At 39.6% G+C, this 9,835-nt stretch overlaps 1 non-coding gene across 1 annotated transcript; it reads right to left on the bottom strand.

The window, feature by feature from the left end:
• Window positions 1-8,566: 8,566 nt before the first annotated feature.
• LOC145410284 (5S ribosomal RNA) lies at window positions 8,567-8,685 on the bottom strand. Its single transcript, XR_013899248.1, has one exon. It is a non-coding gene; the product is annotated as a 5S ribosomal RNA (ribosomal RNA).
• Between the last annotated feature and the right edge of the window lie 1,150 nt (window positions 8,686-9,835).

The following is a 9,835-nucleotide window of genomic DNA, read 5'->3' on the forward strand; positions in this document are numbered from 1 at the left end:
GAATCGAATTTACCTAGAAAATATATGCATCTTAAATTTTTTTTCTGAGTTATTACTAGTTTGTTAAAAAATGGCGGCCAAGTATAGTTGGGCAAGTAGAAAATGCGAAAAAAAACTGGGGTATATGGAGACATCTGGCAGTTCCCTGTAATAACTCCACGTATCTTTATGAATGAATTGCTCAGAACCTATAGCCTGTGTAAGGTGGACCGTGATTGGCTGAGCTTTTGAGTGGTGGTGAAGCAAGTATTCTCATCATATTATACGTAAATCAAGGTTAATAACTAATAAGTGGCACGAAACAATGTATAGAGAATGCTACAGCATTTAATGATCGAACGTGGAGTATAACAGAGTAATAAAGCTCAGCAATCTGTAAAATGTAACTGGCAACATAGAACAGAAGAGCAGCATGTCAGCTGGTAGTTATGTTTATTCATAATATTCGAAGCAGTGGAAACGAAGTCTAGTGAATCAGATAAATAGATGTTGATCACTAACGAAGTTAACGAATGTAATATTGGTATTACATTTCATCAATTTCAAGGGTTATTATGCTCTATGACACATGATATCTGTTAATATGCATAGGCAGTAAAATAATACTGAACTATTTGTTGTCTTACTACCACTTCACCAAATATATTATATTGAAATGAGAAGAGAGGAGACAATAGTACGCCAGTAAGACCTTGTAGCAAAAGGAATAAGGAAATAGAGAGGGACAGCAAGCACGAGGAATAAACAAAGAAACGAGGGACGGTTGAAGAGCTGAAAAGAATTGATTCGGGACCAAAGGGGTGCCAAAACCCTTTACATATCGCCCACGTCTTTGCAGACAATACCCCCTCACGGGGCTTATTCTCATTATAAATGCATTGCATTAAAAATGCAAAAATATAGTAAGATAATTAGCAACATTCATATATTATGAGATGGGTACCTTAAAATTATTCCTAGCAGCTCCATTTAATTACCTTCACGTCCATGAGGTGCATAAAACATCGTTCTGTAACATCAAACAGGGACTAGATAACCAAATATTCAGTTTTAATTTGCAGCACCAAACCAACACCGACCTTCCCTTAGTGTTTGGAGGAGATGGTAGGAAAGAGACAACGATGAAGACCATGGAATGAAGAGGTTACCAAATGGGTAACTAGCGTCAATTAACACTGGCAGCCGTGGGGTTGTTCCGTCATTGTAATACATAATTATGTTGCTTGACGTTAGTTAGTCCCCGGATGTAGGCCAAGTTGTTAAGTCCCATCCACACTCTCGCTTATCGGGCAGTAACTGGCGGACTGTGCCCTCATCGGGCACAGTCTGTCAGGCACGATTGTGATGTTCAAATTGCTGAGTAGCTGGTCAGGCAGTAAAGTCGACCAGTAGTCAGTAGGTGGTCGGCAGTGATTGAGGGCGATATGACCATGCGCAATGCAGTTGAAAAAAAGAAAGAAAGAAAGAAAGAAAGAACTCAGTGTAGCATATAAATTGTTGCAATTGTAAAAAAAAAGGAAAAAAAAAGAAAAAGAAAACAATGAGAATTGCGGAAAAACGATATGCTTAAAGAGGCAACTTTTTGAGGATGGCAGGGTCCTTGGCTCATGCACGGCGCCAGACCACCGGGAAATGCCTGAATATTTCCCTCAACTACGGGCACTGGCTGTCCGCTGGTTTGCCCATCAAAGTTGCCACAAAGTGGTCGATGACGGGCTTTAAGATCATATGATTGCTTTGACTTTATTTATGTGTCGCTTCCCGGCATCATTATCGATTGCCAGGAAGTTTACCATGTGCTACTCAGCTGCGAGATGAGCACAAAGCTGATTCCAACACATATCTCACAACTGTTTTATCTCCTGTTATCTTTTCCAAGAATATTGAATGCAATCATTAACCCGCCCCATCCAGACGTTTTCTGGGCAGTGGTACGCCCCAGTCCCAACATTTTTGGACCTTTTTATTTTTTTTGGCTCAAACATCTGCTTTTGGTGAGAAACATCGAAAATTCATAGAGAAATCGCTCACCTGAGGTTTAAAATACTCGATCTAGGTACGAGTACCTCCTAACCTGACTGGGTTTTCCAACAGGCTGGCACCAAAGAAAACGAGTTCTATGGGAGGGTAACTATTTTATCCACTCATAAACAGTATTTATTTATTTACTTGGTACGAATTTATATGTAGTACAAGAGTATATTGGTTTTCAAACAGTAATATAGGCATTATAAGCATTGTTTCACTCACTAACCCATCACCATTCATGACCTTTTTTTCCCACATTACCTGATCATCATTTCTGACTATTTCTTCTTCTAATGCTATGTAAACTTTGTCCTCCACATTGTCATCGATTGGGGAATCACTCTGGCCCTGAATGTCTTTATTGGCCAGGTCACTGGTAACAGGTGAATTGCCGAGACTTGGCGTGCAGGGGGAGGAGAGGTTATGTGGTGTATGGCATTGTCCCTGCTTGGCATCTTGTAGAGGAATAGAGGAAGGTGTCCAGTGTATACATGCCAAAAATCACTCGCAAAAATTTAAAATTGTGCAAATTAGGGACCTTGCAATGTTGCCGCGTTAATTCACGTCTCCGGGATATGAGTGCCCATTATGTGAGGACGTGAATTCACGTCTCCGGGATATGAGTGCCCATTATGTGAGGACGTGAATTCACGTCTCCGGGACGCGGCGGGTTAAATAGGATATGTTTTGTAATGTGGTGAAAGTGAATGCAAGGAAGGCATGGTAATCAATTATGAGGGATTGTTTTTGCCTAACATACATTTGTCGCTAATGTTGATAATGTTTCAACTCTACTAGCCTATATCTCATCATCGGTAAGCATAGAACAAAATCATAGTAATTTACAGTAAGTTTATTCTACTATATCTCATCATCGGTAGGCATTGAACAAAATCACAATAATATACAGTAAGTTTATTTCCTGACAAAATATTAATTTCTCATAACATCATAAAATAATGTCCTCTCCAAAATAATGTGTGATTTGTATATATGACAAATAAATAATACTTCTATTTTATTCGGAAAACTGTCCAAACGAATATAATGTCATGACAAGATCATTGGATGAAATTACTCAAAACAAATCTGCCACTTTAATTGCACTCAATATTTTGTCCAGAGACCATTGCTGGTAATCACATCGTGAAGGCGGTCAGGTAGTGACGCCATATGATTGTGAATGACGTGAAGCTTTCTCCTGAGGACCTCCCACTCCCTCATCATGTGTAGCATCAGTCTCTGTGACGTCCTCTCCTTGTTGGGCTCCCAATCATTTACAATATTGGCCCAAACGTTGTCAATGGGATTTAGGTCAAGGCTGTTGCTAGGCTCTGGCAAAAGTTCTAGGTGGCGCTGATCCTCAAACCATGTTTGCACAACTCTCGGTGTGTGCACGGGTCAATTATCGTGCATGAAAACGATATTCTCAGGATACGGAAGGGTGTATGCGCGGACAGTAGGCAGCATCACCTACTCTAGTATCTCCAGATACTGTTCAGCCCTGAACCTTCCCTCTATCTCTGTGACCTCACCAACACCATGGAGACCAATCCACCCGCACACGTTGCATGTTGCGCGACCACTCCGTGCCTATGCGTAGATGTGCTCCCGAACATAACTATAAAACATTATGTCCTTGTCAGTTTTGATAAATAATACACGTTAATGACTTCATTTTCTGTCTTTATACTCTAATATAAATTCCATAAGATTTATTTATTTGTTCGATTACACATTACCTGTTATAAATAAAAAGTCTCTCTCTCTCTCTCTCTCTCTCTCTCTCTCTCTCTTTAAATGTCTAAATCTAAATCCCTATCTCAATACCTATATCTCTCTCAATACCAATATCACTCTGTCTTTGCCGATATTTCTATCTCTATACCGATATCTCTAATTCATTATCTGTCTCTATCTCTAACTATCTCTGTCTCTGTCTTCATCTCTCTATCTCTATATTTCTTTCTCTCTCTCTCTCTCTCTCTCTCTCTAATATATATATATATACCTGCCTATTTATATCTATCTCTCCATTATCTATCAATCTATCAGTCCATCCATCTCTCTCTATCTATCTGTCAGTCTATCTATCTATCTACCTACCTGTCTACCTATCTATATAGATAGATAGATAGATATAGATAGAGATAGAAAGAGAGAGTGAGTTTTACGCCAGGTACCCCTTTTTTGGATAAGGGCTAAGGCGTTGCCCCTGGGTAGAGGACTTTGGTTTGGAGCGTGTAGCATTTAATGACCGGATGCCCTTCCTGATGTCTACCAATGACCCTTGGGTGGATTCGATCCTCCGACCCTTCGGTCATAAGTATCGCAAAGCGATATGACCACTTGCTTGAATTGTTTATGATATTCATGAAAATTTGGTAAATTGTACTGTTTCATTTTCATTGTTACTTACCTTGTGTTGTTAAACCAATAGCAATGAAGTTTCCCATGAGAGGTTGTAAAGGACTTCTCATCAGAAAAGATGACTCTCCCCCAGCAGTCCAGGTTAGGAAACAAATACTGACCGTGTACTCTTAGATGGTGTGGCCATGAGAGAGAGAGAGAGAGAGAGAGAGAGAGAGAGAGAGAGAGAGAGAGAGAGAGAGAGACTTTATTTATAATAGGTAATGTGTAATCGAACAAATAAATAAATCTTATGGAATTTATATTATAGTATAAAGACAGAGAATGAAGTCATTAACCTGTATTATTTATCAAAACTGACAAGGACATAATGTTTTATAGTTATGTTCGGGAGCACATCTACGCATAGGCATGGAGTGGTCGCGCAACATGCAACGTGTGCGGGTGGATTGGTCTCCATGGTGTTGGTGAAGTCACAGAGATAGAGGGAAGGTTCAGGGCTGAACAGTATCTGGAGATACTAGAGTAGGTGATGCTGCCTACTGTCTGCGCATACACCCTTCCGTATCCTGAGAACATCGTTTTCATGCACGATAATTGTCCCGTGCACACACCGAGAGTTGTGCAAACATGGTTTGAGGATCAGCGCCACCTAGAACTTTTGCCTGGGCCTAACAACAGCCTTGACCTAAATCCCATTGACAACGTTTGGGCCAATATTGTAAATGATTGGGAGCCCAACAAGGAGAGGACGTCACAGAGACTGATGCGTCACATGATGAGGGAGTGGGAGGTCCTCAGGAGAAAGCCTCACGTCATTCACAATCATATGGGGTCACTACCTGACCGCCTTCACGATGTGATTACCAGCAATGGTCTCTGGACAAAATATTGAGTGCAATTAAAGTGGCAGATTTGTTTTGAGTAATTTCATCCAACAATCTTGTCATGACATTATATTCGTTTGGATAGTTTTCCGAATAAAACAGAAGTATTATTTATTTGTCATATATACAGATCACACATTATTTTGGAGAGGACATTATCTTATAATGTTATGGGGAATGAATATTTTGTCAGGAAATAAACTTACTGTATATTATTGTGATTTTGTTCAATGCCTACCGATGATGAGATATAGTAGAATAAACTTACTGTAAATTACTATGATTTTGTTCTATGCTTACCGATGATGAGATATAGGCTAGTAGTGTTGAAACATTATCAACATTAGCGACAAATGTATGTTAGGCAAAAACAATCCCTCATAATTGATTACCATGCCTTCCTTGCATTCACTTTCAACACATTACAGAACATATCTTATTTAATGATTGCAATGAATATTCTTGGAAAAGATAACAGGAGATAAAACAGTTGTGAGATATGTGTTGGAATCAGCTTTGTGCTCATCTCGCAGCTGAGTAGCACATGGTAAACTTCCTGGCAATCGATAATGATGCCGGGAAGCGACACACAAATAAAGTCAAAGCAATCAAATGATCTTAAAGCCCGTCATCGACCACTTTGTGGCAACTTTGATGGGCAAACCAGCGGACAGCCAGTGCCCGTAGTTGAGGGAAATATTCAGGCATTTCCCAGTGGTGTGGAGCCGTGCATGAGCCAAGGACCCTGCCATCCTCATAAAGTTGCCTCTTTAACCATATTGTTTTTCTGCACTCTTCATTTTTTTTTTCAGTTGCAACAATTTTTATGTTACACTGAGTTATTTCTTTTTCTTTTCAACTGCGTTGCACATGGTCATATCGCACTCAATCGCTGCCGACCACCTACTGACTACTGATCGACTTTACTGCCTGACCAGCTACTCAGCAATTTGGACATCACAATCGTGCCTGACAGACTGTGCCCGATGAGGGCACAGTCCGCCAGTTACTGCCCGATAAGCGAGAGTGTGGGCGGATCTTAACAATTTGGCCTACATCCAGGGACTGACTAACGTCTATTCATCTATCTATCTATCTATAGCCCGAAGCCCTAATCCCGCAAAGGATGGCCGCAGACAAAACGCCTTCATGTCGCTCTGTCACCCACCATTTGGCTACCCTCCCCCCAACTCACCCCCTCCTCCCTCATATACCTCTCAACTCCATCCCTCCATCTCATCCTCTGTCTACCCCTCCCTCTCCCTCCCTCCACCTCACCTACATACACCCTCTTAGTCAGTCTTTCATTCTCCATTCTCTCCACATGTCCAAACCACCTCAGTGTATTTCTCCTAATTTTCTCAACCACATCCACATCTACTCCACAACGTTCCTTCACTTCTTCATTCGTCAACCTGTCCCTCCACGCCACTCCACATGCTCCTCTCAAGTAACTCATTTCCACTGCTCTCACTCATGACTTGTTCCCCTCTTGCAAGGTCCACGCCTCGCTTCCATACGTCAGGGTAGGGATCACAATACTATCATGCTGTGACTTCTTAACTTCCATACTCACCTCCCTACATAATTATGTATTACAATGACGGAACAACCCCACGGCTGCCAGTGTTAATTGACGCTAGTTACCCATTTGGTAACCTCTTCATTCCACGGTCTTCATCGTTGTCTTTCCTACCATCTCCTCCAAACACTAAGGGAAGGTCGGTGTTGGTTTGGTGCTGCAAATTAAAACTGAATATTTGGTTGCCTAGTCCCTGTTTGATGTTACAGAACGATGTTTTATGCACCTCATGGACGTGAAGGTAATTAAATGGAGCTGCTAGGAATAATTTTAGGGTACCCATCTCATAATGTATGAATGTTGCTGATTATCTTACTATATTTTTGCATTTTTAATGCAATGCATTTATAATGAGAATAAGCCCCGTGAGGGGGTATTGTCTGCAAAGACGTGGGCGATACGTAAAGGGTTTTGGCACCCCTTTGGTCCCGAATCAATTCTTTTCAGCGCTTCAACTGCCCCTCGTTTCTTTGTTTCTTCCTCGTGCTTGCTGTCCCTCTCTATTTCCTTCTTCCTTTTGCTACAAAGTCTTAATGGCGTACTACTGTCTTCTCTCTTCTTATTTCAATATAATATATTTGGTGAAGTGGTAGTAAGACAAGAAATAGTTCAGTATTAATTTACTGCCTATGCATATTAACAGATATCATGTGTCATAGAGCATAATAACCCTTGAAATTGATGAAATGTAATACCAATATTACATTCGTTAACTTCGTTAGTGGTCAACATCTATTTATCTGATTCACTAGACTTCGTTTCCACTGCTTCGAATATTATGAATAAACAAAACTACCAGCTGACATGCTGCTCTTCTGTTCTATGTTGCCAGTTACATTTTACAGATTGCTGAGCTTTATTACTCTATTATACTCCACGTTCGATCATTAAATGCTGTAGCATTCTCTATACATTGTTTCGTGCCACTTATTAGTTATTAACCTTGATTTACGTATAATATGATGAGAATACTTGCTTCACCACCACTCAAAAGCTCAGCCAATCACGGTCCACCTTACACAGGCTATAGGTTCTGAGCAATTCATTCATAAAGATACGTGGAGTTATTACAGGGAACTGCCAGATGTCTCCATATACCCCAATGTTTTTTCGCACTTTCTACTTGCTCAACTGTATAAGCCCATATGGATACACAGAACATGAGATAAGGATAGCATAGTGTATAATAAATGCTGATCATAGCTTCTGTTGTTAGATTATAACGGACTTTGTATAATACACCACACACTTTGGATAACATTAAACATATTTCATCTATATGATATTTATAAGTGATATTCTGATCTATGAGTACAGCAAGAAATTTTATTTTACTAATATTTTGTATAGTTTCACCATGAAGTAGGAATGGTGGCAAAGAATTATTTACTGATTGGTTTTGAAAGAAAATATATTTTGTTTTAGATACATTAAGCTTTAATTTATTAGATTTTATCCATTGATTTATTAAATTTAATTCCAAGAGTAAGTTTGAATGTAGGTAATTTATATTATTGTCTGCTAACAAGAGATTAGTATCGTCAGCATATATCGTAAACTTAAATATTGTGCTGGCATTTATTATATCCATCCATTGCCAGACGCCATGTATCCCAAACGGGGTGGTCAAGCGCTTAGAGTTAATTGTTTTACAGGGAGGGGCACTAATCCTCCACCAACCCCACTTGACACGTAGGGATGCCAACAGCATCTGGTGTTCCCAGGCGGTCACCCATCCAAGTACTAACCAGACCCAACGTTGCTTAACTTCGCTGATCGGACGGGAAGCGGTGTACTCAACGTGGCATGGCCGTCATTAATGTATATTTGAAAAAGAAGTGGCCCAAGGATAGACCTTTGTGGTAGCCTACACCTTTTGTTAATGATTTAAAAGGCGAGAAATTATTGTTACAAAAACACATTGCATTCTAATGCTGAGATAACAATGAAATAGTTTTAATGGGACACTTTTTATTCCAATATGTTCCAATTTGACAATTACAATTTTGTGATCTAATGTGTCAAATGCTTTCGATAAGTCAATAAATACCCCAGCTACATAATACTTTTCTTCTAAGAACTTATAAACATTGTCAACAAACTGTAATATTGCAGATTCTGTTGACCGATCTGTTTGAAACCCATGTTGGTATTCAGATAGTAGGTTATTTTCCTCAAGGTATTGTATTAATCTAACTGCAATTACTTTTTCAGATATTTTGCTGAAAGCTGGTAGTATAGAGATTGGGCGATAATTATTAATATCACTTCTGCTACCTGTCTTATATGTAGGAATAACTTTGGCCTTTTTTAAGCGATCAGGTTGTAAGGTTGTAAGGTTGATTATGAGTCAAAGGTTTAGATATTACATCTGATTTATATTTTAAAACTTTGGGGGATATATCATCATAACCTGGAGCAGCAGATTTTAATGCATTCAGGTAATTTTCAACTTCAGTCTGTTGTGCTGTTGGTAAGTACACACAGCAAAAAAAACTATTGTTACAGGGAGGGGTCCGATGTGTTTCATACTGAACAACCTGGCTGTCTCGCTAGGGTTGGTAAGCCTGACAGTGGATGAGTTGCCACATAGGACGAGGTAGAAATATGCATGGGAGAAGCGATGGATATAGCTTATAATAAATATGCAACAAACACATGCAGGGATACCAATGGAGGAGGCCGTTATCAAAACCCTTCATTCGTGTGTCATTTTATATCCCGCAGAAGGTGTAACGATAGTTTTTTTGTTGTGTTTACATTGAAAAATCAAGAGAGTTATCTAAGTACCTGTTATGGTTGTTTTCCATCCCAGCTGATTCTATGTTAGAGATTTAAAAAAAAATGTTCATTAAATAATGTAGAGGTGTCAAAGCAAGGAGGCTTTAATTCAACAGAGTGCACAGAGGTTAAGTTGTTTGTTCTACCAAGTACTGAATTTATAGTTTTCCACTGGGATTTAGGATTT

Source organism: Coenobita brevimanus, chromosome 84 (genome assembly GCF_032717465.1).
Source record: "Coenobita brevimanus isolate Jiangsu-jjx chromosome 84, ASM3271746v2, whole genome shotgun sequence".
NCBI classification, from domain to species: domain Eukaryota; kingdom Metazoa; phylum Arthropoda; class Malacostraca; order Decapoda; family Coenobitidae; genus Coenobita; species Coenobita brevimanus.